Raw genomic sequence first — 25,956 nt, 5'->3', positions numbered from 1 at the left:
TTCATATGAAATGCCCAGTATGCAGCCAAACATAGGCATATGAGGTGACATAACAATATGATTTGAAACTAAGGTAAATAATAGAAAATAGAAACAGAACTGTCACATATGGATTAAAAAGCAACTGCAAAATATGTTCAAGGGTAAGAAAAAAAATAAGATTAATAACTTTTTTGAAAATCTGGAAATTAAAAATGGAAAAATGGCAATTATATAACTAAAAATATAATAAATGAAATGAACTTAGTGGATGAGTTTCATGTACTATAGATATAATTGAATACAATTAATAAACTAGTGATATATTAGAATAAAGTATTCAGAAGAAAGCACAGAGATTAAAAGCTTTTTAAAATATAGAAGAAAATATTAGAGATATAAAGAATCACACATAGAAAATATCTAACATGCTAGCAAATTGGAAACTCAGAAGACAAACCAGGATAGAAGCAAAATGTTAAGCAACATGTTAAGAGTGTTTCCCCAAACTACAAAAGATATCAAACTACAGATTTGAGAAACACTTTGAATTTAATAAATCCAGAAACCTGTACCTAGGCACATGATGGTAAAACTGACTGAAAAACAAAGACAAAGAGAAAATCTTAAAAGCAACCAGAGGAAAAAGGACACTTTACTTTCAAAGGAGAATCAAGACTGACAGGTAAATTCTCCGTAGAAATAAAAAGGAAGCCAAAAAAAAAATTTGGATTGATGTCTTCAAAGTATTCCAAGAAAACCATCTCAAAATAAAACTCTATACATAGTGAAAATGCCCTTTAAAATGGAAGATGACAAGTTCCTCCATGCAAATATGACTTGGGGAAATTTTAACAAAAGGATTGGTGACAAACAGGGATTATATTTCAAGATAAATCAAAGACTAAAGCAAAAAATAAGGATAAGAGTGGAAGAATCATGCATATAAATTATATGTGTTCTGAAAAAGAATGCATGTAAAAATGAGAGGAAAAGAAAGGAAGGAGATAGAAAGGAGAAACTAGGATAGGACTGTCTCAAAATTAACAATTAGGTGGGGTCAAAGGATTCATTAAAAACTGACAAGCCAAATAGTAGACGAGTAAGAGGGGAAAGGAAGTTAATGATATTTTAGAAAATATTAGTATAAATATAACTGCTAGAACAAAAATACAAACTCCCCTAAGTGGGAGAATACCAAAAAAAAAAAAAAAAAAAAAAAAAAAAAGATATGATAGAAACAGTAAAAATAATGAAAAATATTATCAATAATATAAAAATACAAATGAGCTGCAACCCGATAATGAAAAGAAAAATATTTTCAGAATGGGTCTCTTTTGCTGTATACAAAAAACATTCCTAGGGCTGGGGAGATAGCTCAGTTGGTAAAGTGCTTGCCTTGCAAGCACAGGGCCCTGGGTTCAATCCCTAGCACCGCAAACAAAACAAAACAAAAATGCCTAAAACCAAAATTATTTCGAAGGGCTAACATTAGTAGGGTAGCTAAAAGACACGGGAGGATGGTATTAGAAACTTTTTTTTTTTTTTTTTTTTAAGACCTAAACAACTCCCAGAATGCCTATCAGACCTGAAATGGATCCATGAAGTGGTGGTGTAGTCATACAGTGAGCTACTTCTATACATAGTGAGAATATGAATTAGGACTATACATCATAACATGAATGAAGCTAATCATAATATTGGGTGGAAGAGGTATAAAACAAGAGTGCATAATACGTTATTCTGTTTATGTGGAGTTTAAGCAGGTAGGATCAATTTGTAGTGACAGTGATCAGGATGTGTTTGCCCCAGGGGGTGACTGTGACTAGAGGGGTCTCAAAGGGTCTTCTGGTGCCTTGGTGATGGTCAGTTTGTGGATCTGGATGTTGGCTGCATTGTGTTCTTCACTTTATGAAAAAATGTTAAACTAGAAGCTTAAGAATTGTATCCTCTTGTATATAAGTGTTACATTTTAATAAAAGGATTACATTTAAAAATAGAAACTGTTGAAAAGCATAAGATAAGGTGTGGGGTACAGTTGCATGGAATAGTGAACTAGCATCATGGGAGATAATAAATTTTAATTCCAATTTATAGGAACATTGCTTCCAGGATCTTGAAGGCCATTTCCTTTTCTTTATGATACCTCAAGGTTGCTCCCTAGCTTTGTTTTTGCAACTCAAATTAAAAATAGAGTCAAGAAAAACAGGATAGAGGATTCAGAAGTAGATCTAAATACACAAAGGAATTTGGCACAGAGTAAACCATGGCATATTAAATTGGTGGGATGGGAGAGAGGAATGGATTTTTCAATAACTGATTTTGAGACAAGTGGGTAGCCATTTGGGAAAAAAATTAAATTGGATCCCTATCTTTCTCCTTATGTGAAAGTAAATTTAATAGCATTTAAAATGTACTTGTATAAAATGAAGCCATAAGAATATTAAAAAAGAACATGGGAGACTTATTTTGTTAAACCATAGAATAAACTCTAAGCATGATAGAAAATTTAGAAGCTATATAAGAAAAAATTGATACATTTTAGAAGTTCTCCATGGTTTAAAAAAAAAAAAAAAAAAAAGATCCTAAAGCCTAAAGATGAACAGGAGAGAGTATTTGCAATTATGAGAAAGGGTTAATTTCCTTTATAGAGAAAGTGTTCACACAGCCAACAAAATCAAGAAAGATCAGTAATCCAAAAGGAAAAATGAGCAACGAGCATGAACTGTTGTTTCAAAGAAATGGACAACCACAAAGTCTTAATTGCAACATACAGTAGGAAATGACTGATGCCTGATCTTACTCATAATTGAGAAATACAAATTACATTACAACTACAGTGCATCATCATTTTTCACATATTAGATAAAAACATTTGGAGATGCATTGCACTCTTGGGGTGTGTAGGATAGCAGGAAGTCTCATACATTGTTTGGCATCATAAAAAAATTCAGAATATGTTTACCTTTTAACTTATGTGTTCCCTTCCAGGATTTTATTCTACAAATATACTCATATTTGCATTCATTGCAGCATTGTTTATGATGGGGGGGGACACAAACAAACGACTGGAAATAGTGGTGAGAACTATCAAAATGGGACTGGTTGAGTAAATGGCCATCCAGGTAAATGCTGTGTAGCCAATAGAAAGCAGAGATAGATTGATATACACTGTTATGAAATACCTTGAAAATACATTATTAAATGAAAGCAAAAATGTGTTCTAGGGCTTTGTTTTTAAAAAGGAAGGGACAAATACACAGAGGCTTATATATACATTGGATATTTCTAAGAAGATATAGAAAAAAATAGTTACTATAGTTTTCTCAAAGGTAAAGAAATTTGGGGCAGGCAGGGAAGGGAGGGGAACTTACTTTTTATTGTTTACTGTTTTGTATTGTTTCAGAGTTTTTCCCTTTGAATCAATGTTATGCATATTCTGTAAAACCAAGCTGAACCAAGCCACTTCTCCTGTCCATAGTAATTCTTAACAGAGATGCTGTTGGCAAGTTATGTGCATATTTGATGTATGGGACTGCCCCACCCAGTAGAGGACATTATATTCCTATCCCTTGGTACCAAATGCCAGTAGCACTTCACCAGTCATTGTGGCAAAAAAAAGTACCGCTGTAGATATCTAAACATTCTGGGGTGTGGGATGAGATGGTGGTGCAGTTTGAATTTGCAGCTTCTCTTCAGGGCTTCCTAGTTCCCCTAGCAGGGTCTGGACATGGACTGCTATAGACTTTTGTCTAGGAAAAAAAAACTTAAATGAACTTCCTTTCCATAACTGATGGTTTTCAGTCAGTAACACTGGATTTTGACCTGGACTAGTGGCTTGTTAGGGAGAAGCATGGAGGTTAGGCTTTGGTGACAGTGGGCTCAAGTTCAGGAAGAAAAATTTTGGTTCTCTTCCCTTAAAAAGCATGGAGGTTTGGTTTATCCTAATAGCATTGGTCCATTTCTCTGCGATGTGCTTTTTAGCTTTTTTCTAACAACAACAACAACAACAACAAAATATCCTACCACACTGTTCTCTGCCAACAGATTTTCCTGAGCTGCAAGGAACAGGTGTTTATTTTGGAAATTGGCATCTGTCTCTCCTTTCACTGTGATTGTGCTTCCTCTGAGCCCAGGCCCATGTAACACTGAATTCACATTAGAAGATTCTCTCCTGAGGCTCATGGTGAAGAATTTCCAAGACCAGAGTCTTCCAAGAAGCCATAAAGAGATGAGCTGAGGTCTATTTAGTTAGGGCGAGCAGGGCTCCTGTCCTGTCTTCCTGGCCAAGAGCTGTCTCTGGCCCTTCCTTAAACAGGAGGCAAGGTACCAGGATAGAGAAAGCCTCAGGACTCTGTTTTCTACTCAGACCTTGGAGCTCCAAAACACCCAGGGATTAAAAAACACCCGAGTAAAAATCTTTCTTCTCAGAAAACATCCAGAAACTGATTCTTTATTTGGAGTGTTTTCTTGTGCACTGTCCTACCCTTCCACATTCCTTCTGTTATAAATACATTTTTCTCTAACCTAAGTGTGCACACTAAAGCATAGGATATGCCCATCCTTTCCCAACCCCTCACATTTTTCACCTTTTCCTTTTTTAAAAAAATGGGATGTTCTTTTTCTCTTTCAGGGTCCCATTCCCCGTTACACCCAGGTGTAAGGCACCTCCAGAGCATGGCTCAAAGCATTCTGAATAGTGCTTCTGATGATTAAAACAATAAATAAATAAGTAAAAAACAAAAAAGCATTATAAATGACACATTGCTTTCTTCTAACAGAAAAAAGCAACATGATTATCATAGGTGATTTGAAAATGCAAAAAAAGCAAAATGAAATAATGATTAAGAAAGGCAATATCCTTTTATTTTAAATCATCATTTTCTCTTCTTTGCAGCCACAAAATCCTTTGTCTCACTTTTTACATCTTAGAGTGGCAGGGGTTTGGAGACGCCTGGAACTCTCAGCGATATAAGAGCATTGAAATGTAGCAGGCTGCTCCCTGAATTGGTTTCTGGGAGGAAGGAGCAGGAGTGAGTGGTGTGTGCCATACTGTGCCAGGAGTCTTTCCTTCCAGCCTGGTGAGCTTTAGCTCTTGGACAGGAGCAGAGGCTATCTGGGGATTTCTGTTTCCTACTAGAATTCAAGCTCTGTCACCTTGGCTCTGCCTCTGTGTCCTTGGGTTTTTGAACTGGAACCTCTTTGTTGTGGAAGACTGATTGTACTCTTGAATTTTGCAGATTAGAGTTGGAATCTGGAGTGAGAACCCTTCTCCCTGAAGAATTTGGACTTTCTTTTGGCTAGTTCCTGGCAGACAATGACAGTAGGATAAGTGGCACAGAGGTCTGATGTCATTTCAGTTTCACACTAATCCAGAGCCTCTCTTAAGGACATCAGTGTGAAAGCTCAAAAGAGATTGTCCTAATTTTGATAAGTCTGCTGGGGGAACTTTTCATTTTTTAAAAACCCTTCTGTGGACAGTCATTGTGTTGAGAGATGGGAATTATTAGCCTTTTCAATCAATATCATTTTTATGACATCGAATATATGAGTCTATAAGACAACTGGATGTTGGGCTGGCAGTGTAGACATTGTGGGGCAAGGAGCTTTCCTGAGTTTCTTGTTTCCATGTTCTTTGATTTCATTTTTTTTTTTTTCCTGCCCCTCCATTCAGTCTATTCTAATGCCCTCATATCATTTCCTGGATTCCAGGTCAAGAAGTACATTTATTCTTAATTCTCCTTCTGAAAATTCTATATCTTTCAGAAACAAGGTAGAAGAAAAGGGAAAGGGGTTTATTATTAACTGCAGTAGTTCTTAAAAAGAAATCTTGCTGAACAACCTCTCTGTGGATTATAATTTCTTAAAAGAATATAATGCAAGGGTCTTTTCTCTCCTGCCAGATAGCCCATCAAGAAGCATATATTCCTGAGCTTTGCAGGCAGCTTATTTCTCTCTCTCTCTGCCTCAGCCTTGGCCCCTGTAATTCCATTTGTCCAGGCTGGTGTTGGGGAATGGCAAATGAGTCCAAAGAAATCATTAATAGTGATCTTGAGGCCAGGCGTGGTGGTACACCTGTAATCCCAGCTACTTGGCAGGCTGACACAGGAGGATGGCAAATTTAAGATCAGCCTGGGTTTAATCCCCAGTACTACGAAACAAAAAATGACCTTTAGATGGGCATAGCTTCTTTCTTATATATCCCTAATTCAGAGCCTCTGCTAGGTTTTCCTTGAAGTTTCCTCTAGGTGCATGAATAGGAATCCACTGTGTTTTACATTAGATGGTGTGCTGACCATTCATTTTTGGTTTTCCCCCACAGGGCATAATAGTAGGTGCTCACTAAAGATTTGTTGAATTGAAGTGGTTTGAATTGAGTATGATTCATGTGTAATTTATATTCATATAAAGTCTGTCCTCAGTCTGAGTTCCTTTTTTTAAAAAAAAATTATATATTGCTCCTGTAAAGATTATCATTTCCTGAATTTTCTTTTCTTTATTCCTTTTCACCCACTTGCTTTCATTGTTCCAAATTTAGGTATATTGGAAGTGAGACCAGGTGGGTGAGGAAATAACTTGAATTAAATTGTTCAGTTAGAGGAAGATGGGGGAGATGACTAAAACCACCAGAATCTATTGTCTGGGTTTTTAAAAATTTTTGGTTGTAGATGGACACGATACCTTTGTTTTTTATTTATTGTTGTTATGTGGTGCTGAGGATCGAACCCAGTGCCTCACACTTGCTAAGCAAGTGCCCTGCCACTGAGCCATAATCCCAGCCTCCTTTTGTCTGAGTTTTAGGGTCAGAAAATGGAAACTGTGGTAAAGCAGAAAGGACAAAAAGTGATAGGAGTAGGTTACTTTGAATCTCGATGTGCCATAGAGCCGCGGTCTGCAGTGTGGTGACTGCGGGCTTTGCCATGTTCTTGGAACAGCCCCGCAGAGTGGGGTGGTGGCGGGAATACTGTTCCCCTTTTCGGTGCCATGTAGGACTACAACAGCCCTTTTCTCCTCCCCTCCAGCTCTTGGCACTTGATTTTCTGTGTCCATTCTTGACACCCCCCATCTTCCCCAATAAAAGTGAGGTTAAAAAAAAAAAAAAAAACCCATTCGCTTTTGGTCTGCCGTGCTTTTCATCATCTTCCAAGAGCAGCAGCAAGTGCAATCCCAGTCCCTTTCAGCCCCTTCCATGTGGGTGTCAGATTGAGTGTTTAACTTCTCCTTTATGAAAATGCACATTAGCTATTCAGAGACTTAATCTCCTAATGATTTGTGTGTGTTGGTTAAAAGGAAAAGCCATCATCCCTGCCTGGTATACTCAGATGTTCCCTTTGGTACACTGATGGCAGGTTTTCAAAAGCGAAGGACCATTTAATTTAATTTTGCAGATGGCAGGAGGTAGTACAGGAAAGCTTGGTCACAATATGCCCCCTCCCGAGAGAATAGCTTCAGTAAATTCAGATTGCCCGAGGGGCGTAGATGTGAGAAATCGAACTTCTGCTTTCTTCCTACCTCCCCTCCATGATAAAACGTGGGGTGTTTTTGAAGAAGTGAAGAAAATTGCTGGGTTGAAAGAACGTGAGATTGCCATCGGTAGCTACACTGCTTTGGACATATGGATTATAAACAGCTACAAATCAACCCATTCCCTCTTCAATTGTTTTATGACCTCCTCCTTCTGCAGTGGCCCTCTCATGGACTGAAATCCTTTCTGGGGCTTTCCTTAGCAGGAGACTGTCTACCTTCTTCCAAGGCACTAACTTGGAGGAGATGAGGAATCTTCTTTTAGCTTTCCTTGTTTTATTTTTAGGGTGTTGCCTTCTCACAGAGAGCAGACTCATGATCTTGACTTGTTAGAGCATTGCAGCTGGGTGTTTGCTACCCAGACCTGTGAAGGTTTCAGGGCCAAAAAGCTAAGCCCCCACCCACCCCCTCACCCACCCTCAGTGATCAAGTGTCACTCTGTGGGCCAATAGACACCCCAAATCTTGATGGTTTTCATCTGACTATTGGATCAATTAATTTCAAATCTTCTCCCAATGAAGAGAAGTTGGTTTTCTTTGTGTTTCAGAGCCATACTGCTCTGGAAGGAAGTCATATTAAATAGGTACAAACATTACTTCATAAGTCATTCTAGATGGCATTTGGAGACTTGACCAGAAGGTCTTTCTCAAACTTCTGATCCTGCTCAGGTAAAGGTAAATAGGAATAGCTCCTAGATAACTTGGGAGCTTTTTAAAGTCTCTGATTTTTTTTTTTTTTTTTTGTACGAATCTCTTCTGCCTTTGCTTTTCTCTCCTCTTTTGGGCAGCTGCCTGTCCACCCAGCTGCCTCTCCACCCCGCAAGTAACTCCTCCCTCCTAAAAAACGAGCCCTAATATTGTTAATCTATCTTGACAGGGTGTAAATGACAATGTGCATTTTAGTCATTTATCACCCTCCATGAGTAGACTGCTCTGTTTTTTGTTTTTGCCATCACCAAGTAGGTAAGAAGTGTTTATATCCTAAGTTGTAGACTTATTCACTGCACTGTATTTAGAAGGTAATGAGTATAGTAAGGGGGTAGGGGATGCTGGATAGTGAAGTCAGGTTGCATTTTAAAATGGGGGCTGGGAGCATCTAGGTGAGGCCTCAGAGTAGGTCACATTTGTGCAAAGATTTAAAAAAGGTGAGAGTGTAAGCTGTGTGGCTATTGAGGGAAAGCATCCCAGGCAGAAGCAGCAGCCAGTGCCTAAGGCCTATGGCAGAGCCTAATGCACAAGGGTGCTTGGGATATTTGAGGGACAGCAAGAAGGCCACTGTGGCTGAAACTCTGTGGTCTGGTGAGGATGAGGGGGAGTATTAGGAGTTGAGGTCGTGTAGAGTACAGAGGAGGAGATGTCTGATCATGTCATACTGGGTTAGGCCACTACTTGTTATTTTGTAAGTCTCTCCATTTATATCTGCATCATAGCTGGTACCATCAGATCTTATAGTTTTCCAGCTCCACCATCTTCTGAACTCCCTGAGGTCTCTCCTTGGTAATTGGTGTGTGTGTGGTGGTGTGTGGGGGTTGGGTGGACGTGATTATAAGGGAGAATACAGAGACACTGGCATTAGAACCTTTCCAGGCACCTGGAAGCTGCTCTGTTTGAGATCTGGTGAATTGGTGAGATTCTTCTGACCCCGCTTCCCTGTCACGCAGAGCAGCACACTGTACAACTCACTCTTGATGCAGTCTCAAATGCTTATGATTTATGATGTATTTTATATTTGTAATTTTCTGAAGGTGTTTCCCATTGCTGACCCTCTGGTACCAGAAAGCACCCTGAAAAATGCTTTTCTGTACCGCCTACCTGATACTTTCTAATTCTGGAAATGAACTTTCTGAGTGAATCTCATTAAATGAAGTCATAGATGTGAAAGTACTTTAAAACTCACACTCCAGGAAGAAATCCACAAACTGTATCAACTGTCTTCATTACCATCTTCACACCCACAAAAAGTGGGAGGACCACTTGGGATGTATTTTTTTTTTCCTTGGGGGAAGGAGTTTTCTCCTGGCCTGGTTGGATATTGGGCATATCTGGGTCCAATCTAGGCCCAACCCCTTTACCAAATCCAGTAATGCTGTGGTTTTCTAAGGGAGTATATGGAATGCTTTATTCCAGAAGAGAATTTCACCTTGTGTACCTGATTTTCTATTTGTTTTGTTTTTAAGAGCTGTTAATTACTACTTAAAGTCTCTACAGTGATTTTGAAATATTGACTAAGGGCCCTGTCTGTAAACCAGTGTTTTTCCACCTGCAGATTGTGACTCCTTTGTAGATCAGGTTGTGAAGCTAATTTAGCAGACCATTCTTAAGTTTTCTTTGAAAACTTAAATGGAATAGGGTTTTCAAAAATAGAAAACTATTGATATGAACTGGATATATATAGAAAAGGTAAATATTGTTGAATCAAAATTTTTTAAAGGAGTGAGTGTGTACGTGTGCACGAGTATGTGTTGTACTGCATATTATGGGTTATGATCAGAAAGAATTCCAAACACTATGTCAGTCTGTCCAAATGTTCTCTTTGCTTATTATGAGACTGATGAGAATAGAAGTGAGTGCCTTAGAAGGTAGTATGGGGGTGAGATAAAAGTAGAAGTTTGAATGACAGTTTTCAGTTAGAAAAATAAGCTGGATTGGGTCTGCTACTCTCCCATGAAGGTGGAAGATACTATGCCAGGATATTATGCTGTTCAGGTCAACAGGAACTAAGCTTGTTGTTTCTCTCAGCACAAAGAATTGTGCAATTTCCAGTGGGAACTCCCCTCCGGAGCTGGGGAGGGAAGGGGAATGAAGAATGGAGAAAGAGGTAATTAGGCAGAAATCTTCGTTGTGAATCTAGCTGACCCAGGATCTGTACATAGTTAACTCTGAGGCTTTGTTGGAATCTGCAAAGATTCATTGTTGAAGACGGGGAAAGCACAACTCATTTCCATTATTTCAATTCAACATTTATGCCAGCTCTTCCCTAGGTGCTGGGGATGTAACAACGAATAAGACATGGTCTTGGACTTGTGACGCTCCCAGCCTGGCAGGGAAGACAGATGTAAATTGCTAATTACTGTGCATTGTGCTGAGTGTCAGAGAGTATGTATAAGATGCTTCAGAATAGAACTTATGAATTAGAGTAGCTGTGCTTTAAGGCTTTTGTTCTGAGAAAAGTGCTATTTGATAATAAAGAACTAGAATAGGGGTTTCCTTTGTAAAAGATGGGGAAGTCCACTCTATGAGAAAGGAAAATGATATTTCTGAGGGGATCCAGTCAGGCTACTCTAATAATTTGTGTCCTTTACTCCAAATGTTTGTTTAAAATTTTTTTTTCTTAAATCAGTTTTGACAGAATCCCTGCCCAGAAATTCTGGAGGTGCATAAAATAATTAAAAGCATTTTTCTATATGTCCTAAAAAATATTGACAAAACAGGATAATGGGGACTTGAGGGCTTTTCTTGATGGAACTCACCATGTTCTGCTTTTACTTTTCCATTGATCTTTAAAAATTAGTACTAACTTATGGGGACATATAAAATCATGACTCATTTAGCAGCAGTAATATCAATATCAAGTAATTTCAAGCAAGTCACATAGTTCAGTCATGTTCGGAAACCTGGGTCACCGAATGCCACTCTGATAGCTATTGTCAGCTGCATTTGGCCTAAACCTGGCCCATGGCTGTAGTGCCAGATTGAATCAAGAGTCAAGTCTTATTGTCTTTTATTTGGTTTTTGTTTTTTTAGTTTGGTGTTTTTGTTGTTAACTGACTTGGCTCTGAATTTTTTCCCTGCCTGAGGCAAATTCTGAATATTCCCATCTATGGATTTCAACAAGAAGGTGTCTTTTCTGAGGTGTGAGATGATCAGGGAGTCTTAGAACTTAAACATACTGGATGTTATGAAGGATTTTCTTGCTTTTTGTTGTCTTTTTCTAGTGGATTGAGTAAAAGCAGCTGGTAAAATCCTTTCCACTGACACTGTAGAGGCATGTGGTTGAGACGTGGCCTTTAAGTGGTGTGAGGTGGGTAGACAGGGGTAAGTACTTACCACAGATTCTCAGATGAGGAAATTGAAACCCAGAGGCTCAAATCTTCTGACTCACGGAGTTTTCTTGCTGCAGTGTCTAACCCATGGGACCTATGTACTTGTAAGATCAGAGTGTGTGGTCATTTACTTGCTAACCTTTGGATCACCAGGCTCTCCGTGTTTTGAGGGGTACTGCATTTTGCTTGATTTTGAAGATGCTAGGCTGAGGTAGTCATTATAAGAAAATTCTTGGAAACCTTGAACCTTCTGAAACCAAAAAGTCTCACATTTCCCTCCTACTTTGGTTCTCTGATGGCCAGGGCACATATGTCACTAAAATCATTATAGTATGGTTTGCTGATCCAATTTCTACTCTGTGTCCACATTAATGGCTCACCATTGCTCTAAGGAACAATTCCATACTTCTTCAGACTAGGGTATTCTCCAAGGCTTAATCCCTGCCTCTTCCATTAGTTTGACCTTTATTCACCCTCCCACTTAAAATCTATGTTCTGTCTACTATGAATTTCTTTTGATTATTTCAGTCATTTCCATGTGACTTTCTGTGTTTTGCCTTTGTGCCCTTGAACATGCCATTCCCTTTGGACTGGACCCTTTCTTCCTGCCCTCTTCCTCCGGCTAACTCGAGTCCTTCGAATGTAGCTCCTCTGGGAGCCTCTTGCTGAGTCCTGGACCAATTAGGCTTCTTTACTGTATGTTTCTACAGCACCCTTCTTCCCCCTGATAATGGGCTCATCCCATTGTAATTTCTTCTTATAGTCTGTCTTCTATGGAAGACTAGATCTCTTTGTAAAGCAAGCCCAGGAAGCTGGTTAAAATTAAAAAGACTTATATTAGACTGGCATTTCCTAGTGTTTTAAAATTTATGAACTCTTTTCAGAGTAATATAATTTTTGATCCCCTCAGGAATTTAAGAAAAAAAAGTGTTGTCATTTTTACAAACTGATAAAGAAGTAAATTTAGGCAAAACATTTTCTTTTATATCAACATTATTAAATATTATGTAGCTTATTTTTATATAGACTTTAAAATTTAATAGCTCCCATTATATGGAGATAATTTTTTCACTTAACAAGTGATGTGCACTATTAATTTATTTAAATAAATTATGTAAGAACACGATTCATAACACAACTTAAAAATAAAATATCATGCTAGTTTGAGAGCAAATATACATTTAAAATGTAGCTGGAAATTTAATTATTGTTAACACATTTAAAAAGAAGAAAGTCCTGCTTTCTTGACCTTGTGTTTGGGATTTCTGCATTTTACACTAAACAGAAATGACTTATTCCTACATATAATTTTGGCAGGGGTGCTGGGGATGAAACCCAGGGCCTCATGAATGCTAGGCATGCACTGTACCACTGAGCTACACCCAGCCCTTACATATAATTTGTATTTTGTTTTCCACGTGGCGAAATACCACAAAGCTTCAGCTGTACATCTCTGAGGGACAGCATATTGCAGGTCTGAATGCCTCTCGTCTAACAGCTGTGAGTCTAGTTTGGATGTGGTTCTCTCTATGGCCTATGTTTTTAACACTGGATTTTGATGCTGAAAGGTTAATCAGATAAACATGACATGGTCAACTGGTGAAGATAATCTCAGTGGGAGCTGGATGATTTGATTCTGTTTTTGTGCTTCTAATTGACAATTGGATCTCATCATTAGTCCTCTTTGACTTACTGTTTTTTAATCCATAGCCCACTCTGATTGCACATTTTGTGTTAGATGATAAAGAATTTGAACAATTAAAAACTGTACAGTACTGTAAACCCCCTTGACCTAAATGATGGTGGCCAGGGACTACAGGAAAAGAGGATGAGGAATTAGTGTTTAATGGGTACAGCGTTTCAGTTGGGGAAGATAAAAACATTCTGGAGTTGGCTGGTGGTAACAGTATGAATGTACCTGAGGCCACTGAACCACACACTTAAAATGGTTAAAGTGGTCAATTTTATATTGCATATGTCAGTAAACACCAACACCACCACCTTAATCTTAATGCTGTTTGGCTCATTGCCACTCACCATTGTGCACACTTGCTTGATACATAGAGGTTCTACTACGAGGTTTTAAAGGGAAAATTGGGAAAACAATTAAGTTGTTGATATTTTAAGAGGAACAAAGTAGCTGCAATGGCTGCTATTGGCAGTGTGATAGACCCTGAGGAGGTTCACAGTCTATTGCTTGGTCAACAGCCCTAGAAAACTTAGATGCAAGTGTTAGGTCACGGGTTCTGAATTCGCTCTGGGGTGGCATAAACTCTACATCAAGTCCCATGATGCCAGATTACTACTCCACATTTCCAGAGTAGACAGACTCTTGCTGTTTCCTTCCTCATCATGAAAAGAACAGAGAATACAGGTCATACTGGAGACAGAGAGGCTGAAACCATGAACTTTGTTGTCCGCCACGTATGTCTCATATTTCTCACTGGGCTTCTCTCATCAGTGATCCAGGGAATACTTTCTGCACTCTCTACTTTCCCCAGGCTGCCTGGAGGCCAGGAAAGCAATTCATGTCACTTACTTCGCATGGGTTGGTTGGAGGGACAGGGACAGGATGTTTTCTAGGTGGTACATGTGTAATAGGGACTCACAGGGACACTTTTAATCTTTTCACCTGTCATTGTGGTTCCTGTGACCCTGCTTACATTTAGAAAGTATCAGCTTATTGAAGATGAGACTCTTATTTTCTATTTAAATATTACCAAAGACCAACATACTTTTTTGTTTGCAGGATGGTAACAGATGCTGGATTCTGGCATCTGGATTATAGTAGCAATATTTAAAGAAACTATTGCAGAGGGGAATGAAATTTAGGAATAACCTTGCCAATTTTTGCTTGTACTAGGAGGCTTGTGTTTACAGTCTTTGGCCAGCCTTGGGCAGTTGAAACTTTTGTTCCAGTAAAGTTTCCTCCTAAAAAGATTTCATTAATTATGAAAATGTCCTTTGGGCATTGTGAATCCTTTTGTGGCTATCATAAATAATGGGGGGAAAACATTTGTCAAAATATAACTGGGTTGAATAGGTAATGCATCTCTCCTTTGATTTTTGGTGGGGTTTCTTTTTTAATTTTTAAAGGACTAGGATTGCTTTTTTTTTGTAGAAAAAAAATAGATACACATGGCAAAAAAAAAATGCAAATCCTATTTCACCCAAACAGCCTTTCATTCTTCATCAGTGTTGTTCATGGAGTGCTTATTGTGTGTTAAGCACTAAGGCATCAGGGATCAGCAGGGAGCAAAGCAGAGAGTGTCTACTTCGTGGGACTTATACTGTAGTGGGAGGAAAGAGAGCAGGTACATTAATAGACTTGTAAGTAGTGAAGAAAGGTAAAATGGGGTGAGGGCAGAGAGTGCCAGGGGCTCTTTCAGATGGAAGCCAGGGAGAGCTGCTTTGAGAAGGCAGTATCTGAGCCCAGTGGAGTGAGGGAGTGAGCCACTGAAGATGGGGAAGTGTGCTTCCAGTTAAGGGAAGCATATGCCAAGTCCCTGAGGTGGGAGAGTGCCTCAAATATTCTGTGGCCGGAGAGTCCATTATGCCCGTGGATCAGTGAGTAAGGGTGAACTTTAGAGGCAGGCAAAGGTACGGTGGTGCACACCTGTAATCCCAGCAACTCAGGAGGCTGGGGCAGGAGGATCACAAGTTCAAAGCCAGCCTCAGCAAAAAAGCGAGGCGCTAAGCAACTCAGTGAGGCCCTGTCTCTAAATAAAACAAAAAATAGGGCTGGGGATGTGGCTCAGTGGTCGAGTGCCCCTGAGTTCAATCCCTGATTTCCATTCTTCAAAAAAAAAAAACATAGAGTGCACTTTAGAGATTGGAGTATCTGGGCCATGTGAGACAGACTTTGGCAAGCCTTCAGCTCTTCTCCATTGAGAAGCCACTGGGAGTTAAGGTGGCAGGACCAGATAGGGGCAGTGATTCAAAACAAAATGCTGCTGCTGAGTTGCATTCAGCAGGGCATGATGGAGGGCCTATGAAAAGAGTGTTCTAGACGTACTTTGAAGGTAGAGCTGACAGGGTTTGCTTATAAATTGAAATGGAAGTTTGAAAGAAAATACCCAATAACAACTCTGAAGGATTTTGGCCTGCCAGGTGAACCAGTGATGCCATTTTGACAACGGGGAACATGAGTCGGTAGGAAGGGGTCAGGGCGAGATATCAAGAGTTCAGGTTTGGCAATAATAGATGTTGGCTTGAATATGGGGAAAAGAGGCACACTTTGACATTGCTGGTAGAGTTGCACAGCCACTCTAGAAAGCAGTATGAAGATTCCTCAGAAAACTTGGAATGGACCCACCTTTGACCCAGCTATCCCACTCCTTGGTTTATACGCAAAGGACTTAAAATTAGCATACTACAGTGAAGCAGTCACATCAATGTTTTTAGCAGCTCAATTCACAATAGCTAGATTGTAGAACCAACCTAGATGCCCTTCAATGGATGAACGGATAAAGAAACTGTGGTATATATACACAGTGGAATATTATTCAGCCCTAAAGAAGAATAATATTATGGCATTTGCATAAATTGGAATTGGAGAATATCATGCTAAGTGAAATAAGCCAATCCCAAAAAACCAGAGGTGGAATGTTTTCCCTGAGAAGTGGATGATAATACATAATGGGGGTGGGAGGGTGAGGGGTTAGAGAAGAATGGAGGAACTTTAGATTATGTAGAGGGAAATGAGATGGAGAGGGGTATGAAAAATGGTGGAATGAGACAACATCATTACCCTATGTATATGTATGATTATACGAATGGTATGAATCTATTCATGAATACTATGAATCTATGGTGCACAACCATAGAAATGAAAAGTTGTACCCTATTTGTGTACAAAGAATCGAGTTCAGGATTGGGCATAAGTTCTAGGTACCTGTTAGAGATCTAAGAGGAAATGGTAAGCCAGTTATAGAGGCTGGAGTCCAGGAAGAGGTCTAGACTATGGATATGGTTTGGGAGTCACCAGGCACAGTACTGAATGAGACCTACTAGGAAGCAAGTAGAGACAGAAAAGCAACCATAGAACTGATAACCGGGGTCATTTCATGGAAGCATTTAGTGGTTGGAAAAGGAGGAAGTTCAGCAAGGGAGGTAGAATCTGTGTCTGGAAGCATATCAAGAGAGGATGGTGTCCCAGGGCCAGTCTCTGTGCTGGTGGCAGTTAAGTGGAGTCTTGAAAACTCACTGTGTTTGGCAGTGTGGTGACCATGACTACCTGACCCAAGAATGATAGAAGGGGAGCCTGGCTAGAGTGGGCTAAAGAGAGGCAGCAAGTAGAGCAACCATTTTGAGTGTTGTTGTAAAGAGAAACCAAGATAAAGAAGTAGCTGGTTGAGAAGGAAGGGGAGATGAAGGAAAATGACTTTTAAAAAATAAGGTGGGAAGCTGGGTGTAGTGGCACAGGCTTATAATCCCAGCGGCTCAGGAGGCTCAGGCAGGAAGATTGCAAGTTCAAAACCAGCCTCAGCAACTTATCGAGGCCCTAAGCAACTTAGCAAGACCCTGTCTTAAAATAAAAAATAAAAAGGGCTGGGGATGTGGCTTAGGGGTTTAACTCCCTGGGTTCAATCCCTGGTACCAAAAAGGTGGGGGAGGTAGCCAATATGGCATGTTTGTTTGCTTATGGGAATAATCGAGTAGCGAGGGAAAAATGATACCTATAATTTTAGAAGGGCTTGTGTAAGCAATAAGGGGTAGGTTCTGGCTTGCAGGTGGCAAATAAACCTAGGATAGGAGCGTGACTGGGCAGGCAGGTAGAAGGACAAAGCTGTGGCAATGGGGCACATGGACTTCCTCTTCAGTGTGAACCGTTGGTGCTCTATATAAGCAGAAGGGAGTTGGTGAGAGCAAAATAATCTTATAGGAATGGCATTATACCATATGTGCTTTAGATTTAAAAATAATTGAATTTTATTTTACTTGAATTTAACAGAGGAAAGGAAACTAATGTGAAAGTGAAGAAATTGTTGAACTTCAGATAATGTTTCTTCTCCACCCAAGATAATAGCTTCTCAGGTTCTCTCTAAGGTTAAGAATACAATTATGAAAACCATTAGGAGGCTGAAGTTGCTATTAATATGTTAACTTCAATTTTAGCTATTTCTTCACTTGGAGATGGATTGGCTGATTTCTTGCCTGGAAGGATTCAGTGATTCACATTTTTACACTTCCCCGGTGCCCAGTGTTCATAGCTTAGTGTATCTCTTTTCCCATTGCCAAGGTTTCTGGCATTTATATTTCAGCCTGCAAGCTCCTATGTTTTTTGGTCTTGGTGTTGCTTCTAACTGCCTGTTCTTTTACCTTCCACCCTGTTCCTCTGGTTTTGTTTTGATTGATCTTGAGTACAGGGTTTCTCTTGCTCAAGAGGGCTGCATGAGTGCTTTACAGGCTGAAATCTTTCAAGTTAGAGAATGTCCGAGCCTTTTTTACACTTGAATGGTAACTCAGCTTGTCATAATATTCTCGGATCACAGATGCTGTCCCTCAGAATTCTTTAAGACATGGCTCCCTTGTCTTCAGGGTTTGCTCTGATGAAGTCTGAGACTGACTTGATTTCCCTCTCGATTCTGTAGAAAGGTTGCCTTTTCTCCATCCTAAATAAATCTTTCTTGATCTTTGAAAGTCAAAACTTACATATCATATGCCTTTTTAAAAAAAAAATTTTAGGTGTTGATGGACCTTTATTTTTATTCATTTATTTATATGTGGTGTTGAGAATCGAACCCAGTGCCTCACACATGCCAGGCAAGCGCTCTACCACTGAGCCACAACCCCAGCCCTACATATCATATGTCTTGACATTGATTGTTCTGTGTACATTTTCCTAGTATATGGAGTGCCTTTTTTACTCACAAGTTTAGTTCTTTGGATATTTTTCCTGTTTCATTTATCTTATTCCTTTGCATTTACTCTGGAGTCTCCTAAATCTCTTTTTAGTTAGGTTTTAAAAATCTTTTCATTATGAAACATGTCAAGAGTAGAGAGAACAATGTCATGGACTCCCACTCACCCACTGCCCTGCTTCAAGAAATCACCAACCCACAGCAATCTTGTTTCAGCTGTATCCCCTACCCACTCCCACTCTCCTCTTATTTTGAAGCAAATAGCAGACATCATTCATCCTCAGATAGTTCAGTATTTATCTCTAAGAGATAAGGACTTTAAAAAAAATCATAACCATTAATAAAATTCATCTAGTTTGTTATAATCCACTTGCTAATTATATAACATGTGTTAGATCAGCAGCTTCTTTGCTCCAAAGGTGCAGTGGGTGACCCCAGATGCTGGTCCTCAAAACCAGGAAGATGGAACTCTCCCAGATGCCGAATGGCATGGCCTTGGATTGGGCAACAGTGACATGAGTTGTGTACACAGGAAGTGCCTGACGGTTCCTCAGTGATCTCTGAATTTCTAGTGCTCACGTGAACTGCGCAGGGAGTCGGGGAGATCCAGAATGTGCAGTTTATTTTTTAGCAAGAAGTGAAACTTAGGCCCTTTCTGGTTTAATAATAACCATGAAGAAGGAGCTGAATGATTTGAAGACTCTAGTTCTGCCTTTAGACCATGTGGTTTATTGCAGAACTTTTCAAACTTCAGGCTAAGACTTTTTAGTAGATCATGAAATCAAATTGGTGATCCCCAGCCACCATTTTAAAAAGTAGTAAATATCAAAGTTTGTGGCATATACAAGGATATTGTTTTCATGAAATTTTTGTTTCAATTGTGTTTGTGAATGTGTGAGTGTATGTGAATTGGCTTGACTTACAAAAGCTAGAAGCCACTAGTTTGGTCTATTCAATCTGTTACTTTCTGTACCTTCTGGAACAAAGAACTCATGAGATATATTTTATTTATATATTTAACAAAAATATGTCTAATGCTTACAATATATGTGGAGCTATTCTAATTACTTTTACAAATATTCACTTATAAAAAGTTACTATTTTAATTTTTAAGAGGTAGGTACTATTATTGTCAAATTTTTGCAGATAGGGAAATTGAGGCACAGGGAGTGAATGAGGTTCACTGACTTGTCCAAAGTCACACAGCTGGTTAAGTGATGGAACTGGCATTTTGAGGCCAATATGATTCCTTAGTTTAGTTTTTTTTTTTTTCCCCCCTGCTACCTCTCCAGCTGGTAGCATTCCTAAGTGGTGGCATGAACTTTAAGAAAAATTATAAAGTGTTTTTCCACTCCATCCCAACACATACACTTAAACAATCAGAGTTAAATTCGTGAGAACGAAGGCTTTCTATTAATAAATTCAAGGACTCTCTTTGTTAACCATTGCCAGCCCAGGTCTATAGAATTCCAGGATGAATGAATCAAATGGGACCACATCTTAGCTTCATAAACAAATGATATGGAAGAGTGGTTAGGGGCACTGATTTTAGAATTCAACACATAGAGGTTCAAGTGGGAGGAATCATGGCTGACTTTTAATTACTAAGGGGCTTACTAGACACCAGCCATGTAGTAAGTACTTTATATGCATTATTTCTTTTACTCTTCATAACAATCAGTGGAGTGACTGCTGTTACAAACTCCATTTTATAGATAATGAAACAGACCTAGAGAGATTAAGTGTCTTGTTCAAGGATACACTGTTAGCAGGGGGCAGAGCTCAAATTAGGACTCAGGGTTTTCTGAACACAGTCTGTGCTCTTAACCACTCTGCTTTACTGTAGAGTGGTTATCCCCCCGGGGTATTTTGAGGATTGAGGCGATGTACCTTCATAGTTGGATAATAACTCAACATAGGCTGGCTTGGCACATACTGATCACTTAATACATGGCATTTGTGATTACTGTTAAATATATAAGATGTGTCTGTCTGTAACTTTTATGGAGAAAGTTTACCTTTCTATACAAAATCAACTATAGTCAACTAAATCAGTTCTTAAAACCAACTGTTCACTTAACACATACATTGAGTTCTTGATCTCAAAGATCTGCTGGTAGATACTTCCATTGCAATAAGAGTTTCATCTAGAAAGAGACTGTCTATCAGAATCTAGGACAGTGCCTGGCACATGATAAATGTCTTAGTCTAGATTCCCTAGAAAATGAAGCTTACACTTTATTTGTGAGACCCAACCCAGGGAAGCAGGAATGAGGAGAAAACTGGAGAGAGAAAGGGAAGGAGAGAAAGCAAATATCAAGCACTGCTTAGAAGCTGACCATAGCTTCAGCAGAAGCTTGCTTAGGCTGGAGAGACATCTCAGAGAACCTTCTGCATCTCTGAACTGTATACCGGGGGAAAGAGGGAAGAGTTTTAATTCGTCAACTCCCATTTTCTCATGGTCAAAATGTGACCTCATGGAGCTTCAGTTCCTCTGCATTCTTGGTCACATGAATGGCAGAACAGGTCCCTCCAAATCTCATGCCTAGTGGCAACAGGGAGACCCTGGGATGGCATTGAGAGGCATGCAGCACATGCTCAAGACCAAGCACTGTCAGGCTGGCCCACCAACAGCATGAAGGATCAGAACAGCGGTTGCAGCTGAAGAGTGCACAGTTTAACAGGTGGTCAGCGAATCAGGTGTGTGCACCTTGGGTGGGAGGGATATAAAACTGGATCTGGCAGAGCAGCCTCTCAATAATGACAAGCCCCCAATTGCCCAAGTTAGAACTCTTTGCCTGCCATCTCAATTAGACTCTGCAGTTATTGACATTTTTCATGTCTGTCTTCTTTCTTCATCTACTGTCTATCTCCTTGTCCTTTACTGTCCACCTACATGGGGGCGCCCATGCCCGGGCCTACTTTCTTTTTTGTTCTGCATGCTGTCTTCAGACAACTGCATTCACTTTCATGGTTAACTTCCTAACTCCATCTACTTGCTGATGACTCCCAAATGTGTTTCCAGACTTGACCTCTCCTGAGAACTCCAGTCTGGAGAATAAAATGCCTTTTCCAACAGGATGTTCCATAGGCCTTTCACAGACCAAATCAATGTCTTGGTCCTCCTTGATCATTTTTGTTTGTCCGCTCTCTGACAACTAATTGGTGCTTGGTCCTTGCTTCTTGAACTAAACTGGTAACAATTTTCTCTTGGTCAAAGTAGTGTACCGATACTAAGTGCTAAATGGGGTCCTGCGCAAAGTGAAATACATTCTCCAGTGCCAGCTCTCTAACAACTTAACAGGGCTAGATTTTAATATGGATCGGGTGTGTCCGTCTGTCTGCCCTGGCCCCTTGAGCACATATGGTTTACCATTGTCTTTTGAGAGAGTGGACTGGTTTGAATTGGCAATTGGTCTTTTCTGGAGTTGTCTGGTAGGAAATTCCTTGGGTTTTGACTCTCTTTGTGCTTTGGCCCTCCTTGGGCTGTCCTTATTTCTAAAACTCTTGCTTTATCCAGTTACCAGAGCCCTATTGGGCTGTTTGTATCTCTTCTGCTCATGGAGCATGCAGAGACCTTTCTGCTAACCCAGCCTGCTTTTTTATTTTCCCCCAGCACCAGGAATTGAAACCAAGGGTGTTTAACTACCTAGCCACATCCCCAGCCATTTTAATTCCTTTACTTATTTTTAATTTTGAGACAGGGTCTCGCTAAGTTGCTTAGGGCCTCACTAAATTGCTGAGGCTGGCTTTGAACTTGGGATCCTCCTGCCTCAGCCTCCCGAGCGCTTAAATTATAGGTGTGAGCCACCACACCTGGCTTCTGCCTACTTTTTGACCTTCTCTCTTCACACCTATCTGTGTGGATTTCCACGTTGCAGAGCTGCACTCAGAGCCTGCTGAGCATCACCTGCCCATTTCTATCTCTTTTCCTTTGCTCTGCAAACTCCAGTGCTTTTGTCTCCATTACTCTCACTTCCTTTGACTCCTTTCGAACTCAAGGTCCCAAGACTAACTCAGATCCACTCCTCTCTGAACACAGTCGGGAACTATTATTTTGGCAGTGTTACACTGTTGTACTTTTGCATTTATCCTCCCTTTCCCCCCAGTTGGATTATAAGTTCCTTGAGAGTGAGACAATGTCTTACATTTTCTTGTGTAAATGTTTTACATTCATGTGTGTTCCAGTGATTCGTCACTGGGATCTTTGCACAGAGATGGTGTTAGATAAATATTTGCTGGATGTGCTGGTGGGTTACTGTGGTCCTCGGGAACTGACTTGAAGCTTGTTTCTAGCCATGAGTTGGGGCATCACACTAGGTGATATTTCCCAGAGGAGCTGTTGGTCTTCTCCTTCCACATCTTTAGTTCGTCCTATGAGTTAATTCTAGAGTTTGGACCTTGGGAATTCTGTTTCTTAAACATCTCAGGCAAGGCCTAGGAGCTAAAATTACTACTTTGGCATTTGATGTGGCAGCTTGTTCTTCTGGGAGCCTTTTTTCTCCAACTTGCTATTGAGTCACTTGAAAGAGCCACGGCGGCCTGCCAGAGCAATCGTGGTGATTAAAGTTCATTGAGCTAGCCCCCTGCACACCCTCCCGCCTCATCGGCTTAATGGGGTTGCTTTCTTTGCCTTCACATGGGGGCTGGAGAGTTAATGGATGACTGAGCGTCCTAGGGCCATTTTTCTCCTCCTCCTTCTCATTGGCTGGTGTCACTTTGTCTCCAAAGCTGCATGCATTGTTTTTAGGTAGCATGGAGTTCATGTAAGGGGAGAAAGGGCCTTTTTTTTTCATAGCTTTGGGACATTCTGCTGCACAAGGCAGACAATTTTGAACATGTCTGTACTAACAGCCCAACAGAGGGAACTATAGACAAGGAAAGCCAGGGAGGCCAGGACCCAGGTCACACTACACTTCCCTCCTCCTAAATTACTCTTACCTTTGAACCCAGAGTCTCTCTTACCCATCCAGTTTGCCCAGCACTGTACAGGACAGGATGGTTTGGAATCACTAGTTTTAGGATCACAGGCTCTAAAGCATGTGTTATTGCTAAGGATCAGTGTGAGTATTTATGGGGATTTCAGAGAATTCTGCTCATCTTGATCTCTCCACCATTCATCTGTGTTGGTCATGAATGCTTATTCCATCTCTTAATTAGGAAGGCCCAGGGACCTGTCCCAGAGACCTCCTCCAAGGTGATCTTCATGAAGCTGTTTATTATTTTCATCATGACATAAACTTACCCTAGTGCAATTCTGGCTACTTGGAATTCCAGCTGCTCTGCTGGCCTTTCAGTCAGCTTCTCCTCCACTGGCACCTTTGTTGCTATCCAAGGCCCCTGGTCGCTGTGTTATAGTCAGGCCATCCTCACTACCCCGAAAAGAGGCAATGCTCAGACTATCTCCTGGCTTAGGTTTTATCTTCTTCTGCAATATCATTTCCTTACCCTTCAATTGTGAAATTTCCACTCATCCTCAGAGTACTCATTCAGACTTCTATTTCCTTTCTTTCTTTCCTTCACAAATTTGGAGGCCTGCTAGATACCAGGTATTGTTCTGGGTCCCAGGAGGACATTAGGAAATGAAAAAGACAGACTTCTTTCTCTCAAGGAGTGGATCTTCCTTAAGAAGCCTTGCTTCAGTAATATTAGTTCCCACCGATCTTTCTTATCCCTCAGAAGTCTTCCTGATAATATTGTTCTTAATCTCATGTGCTTACAGTATATAATAACATAAACTTTTATGTTACCTTTATAACATTTTTTTTAATATATGTTTTGATTGTCTTCACAATTAAATTGTAGATTCCTCTAGAACGTGGATCTTTATACTTCTGAATATTTCAGAATCCCTTACTTCATCCATTAGGACTTCTTTGTTTGCAAGTGATCAAAAACCCAAAGCAAAATACTTCAAACAAAAAGTGAATGAGTTGGCTAGTATGACTAAATGTTCCAGGGACAGAGCTGGCTTCTGGCCATGACTTAATTCAGGCACTCATATTTCCTTTTCCCCATTTCTCAACCCTGCTTTTCTGCGCCAGCTGCATTTTCAAACAGGTTTGTCCCTCACAAATGGCAAGATGGCGGCAACTGTCTCAGACTTTCTTTGTGACCAAGTCTTGTAGGTTCCAGCCAAGGCCTGGAAAGTCTTGGAGGTCTTTGGAGGAGAGTGAAGAGGAACAGGTTTTCCCCAAAGCATGTGAACCAAAGTGGGGAAGACATGGATGTAAGAAATGAAAAACTATTGTGGAGGTATCAGTTGTCTGAAGTATCTCATGTCTATGAGTATGTCTACGCCTTATTCATTAATGAGGAAAAAGATTGTCAGACACAATCTTTGAAGAATATTTTCTGTTTTCCAGTTTACTGAAAGTAACTTGCCAATCTTTTCTTGAAATACTGACTACTCTCAGATAAGTAATAGTGTCAGTCACTGAAAGTCAGTCCCTGTGCGTATACCTCATTTATTTATGTTATTATTTCACCTTGTTTGATGTAGGTCTTCTTTTTCTTCCCTGCTTCAAGAGAATCTCTGTCATTGTATTATCAGAAGGTACTCTGTTTCACAAGAGTAAATAAGAAAAAACGTTGGCTTGGGAACCCAGTGACTAGCTTCCCAGTACCGGATCTGCAACTAAATAGCTGTGTGGTCTTGGTCAATCCTCTTCCCTTCTCTGTGCTTTGGTTCTTATATTTGTCCAGCAAGGGTTTTTAAGAACTCTCCCATTACTAAATTTGTAGAAAGGCACAGCAGCAGGGTGAAGAGCAGGACTTGGCAGGGCCTTCTGGCATTTGGTTTCCTGGGGGACAGTTTTCAGAGGGGCTGATTACTGTGGTGATAAGAAGTCTTGGTAAGAGATATGACGGGTAGAGCCTGATGAAAGCCCAATTGTTGTCTTACATAACACTGCTGGAAAGGTACTAGGAATTAATATTCCTGAGATGGCTCGGGTGATGTCATGTGTTTGTGAAAGGGCTAAAAGCAGGTGAGGCAGATTTTGTGGAAAAAGACTGGCAGTCAGACCAGTTTCCCAATGGGGAACGTGGGCTGATCTCATGCTCTATGCTGGCCCCAGAGCCTGTGGGAGCCCCAGCCCCTGCCCCCTTGGTGCTGGCTTATCAAGGTAAAGGGAAGGACGTGCCTGTGTGACTTTCCTGGACTGCCCTCCTTCCCCATTTCCTCCTTGGAAATATGAGATTCATGACTTAGAGAAAACTCCTGAATGTGGAGATGAATTTTGGAAGGGAGAAAGAAAATGAGCTATTATCTGAGAATTGAAAGCAGTAGGCTGAACGCAGTCCCGTGGATTCCCAGGGATTTCCTGCTCGTTCTCTGAAGTGAGGGATTTTTAGAAGATGGTGTCACCTGCATTGGCAGGTGTTATAATTTAGAGGCTGCTTATGATTGTTGGTGTGTCAGGGCCCTGATTGTGTTTGTTAAATGATCAGTATCCTATTAGGGTTGGTTTTCTTCTAGTTGCAACCTTGCTGTGATCCTTCGGTATCTTGCCAAAAATGAAATAAGCCTCCTTCGAACTCCCAGGA

At 40.2% G+C, this 25,956-nt stretch overlaps 1 protein-coding gene across 5 annotated transcripts in view; it reads left to right on the top strand.

The window, feature by feature from the left end:
- SRGAP2 (SLIT-ROBO Rho GTPase activating protein 2) overlaps positions 1-25,956 on the top strand; it is a 244,242-nt gene that overhangs the window by 63,519 nt on the left and 154,767 nt on the right. The gene's annotated exons all lie outside the window — the stretch shown is intronic.

The sequence above is a fragment of the Sciurus vulgaris genome (assembly GCF_902686455.1).
Source record: "Sciurus vulgaris genome assembly, chromosome: 12".
Classification (NCBI taxonomy): Eukaryota; Metazoa; Chordata; class Mammalia; order Rodentia; family Sciuridae; genus Sciurus; species Sciurus vulgaris.
The sequence above is the reverse complement of the archived record's forward strand: the minus strand, read 5'-3'. Positions and strand labels throughout refer to the sequence as shown.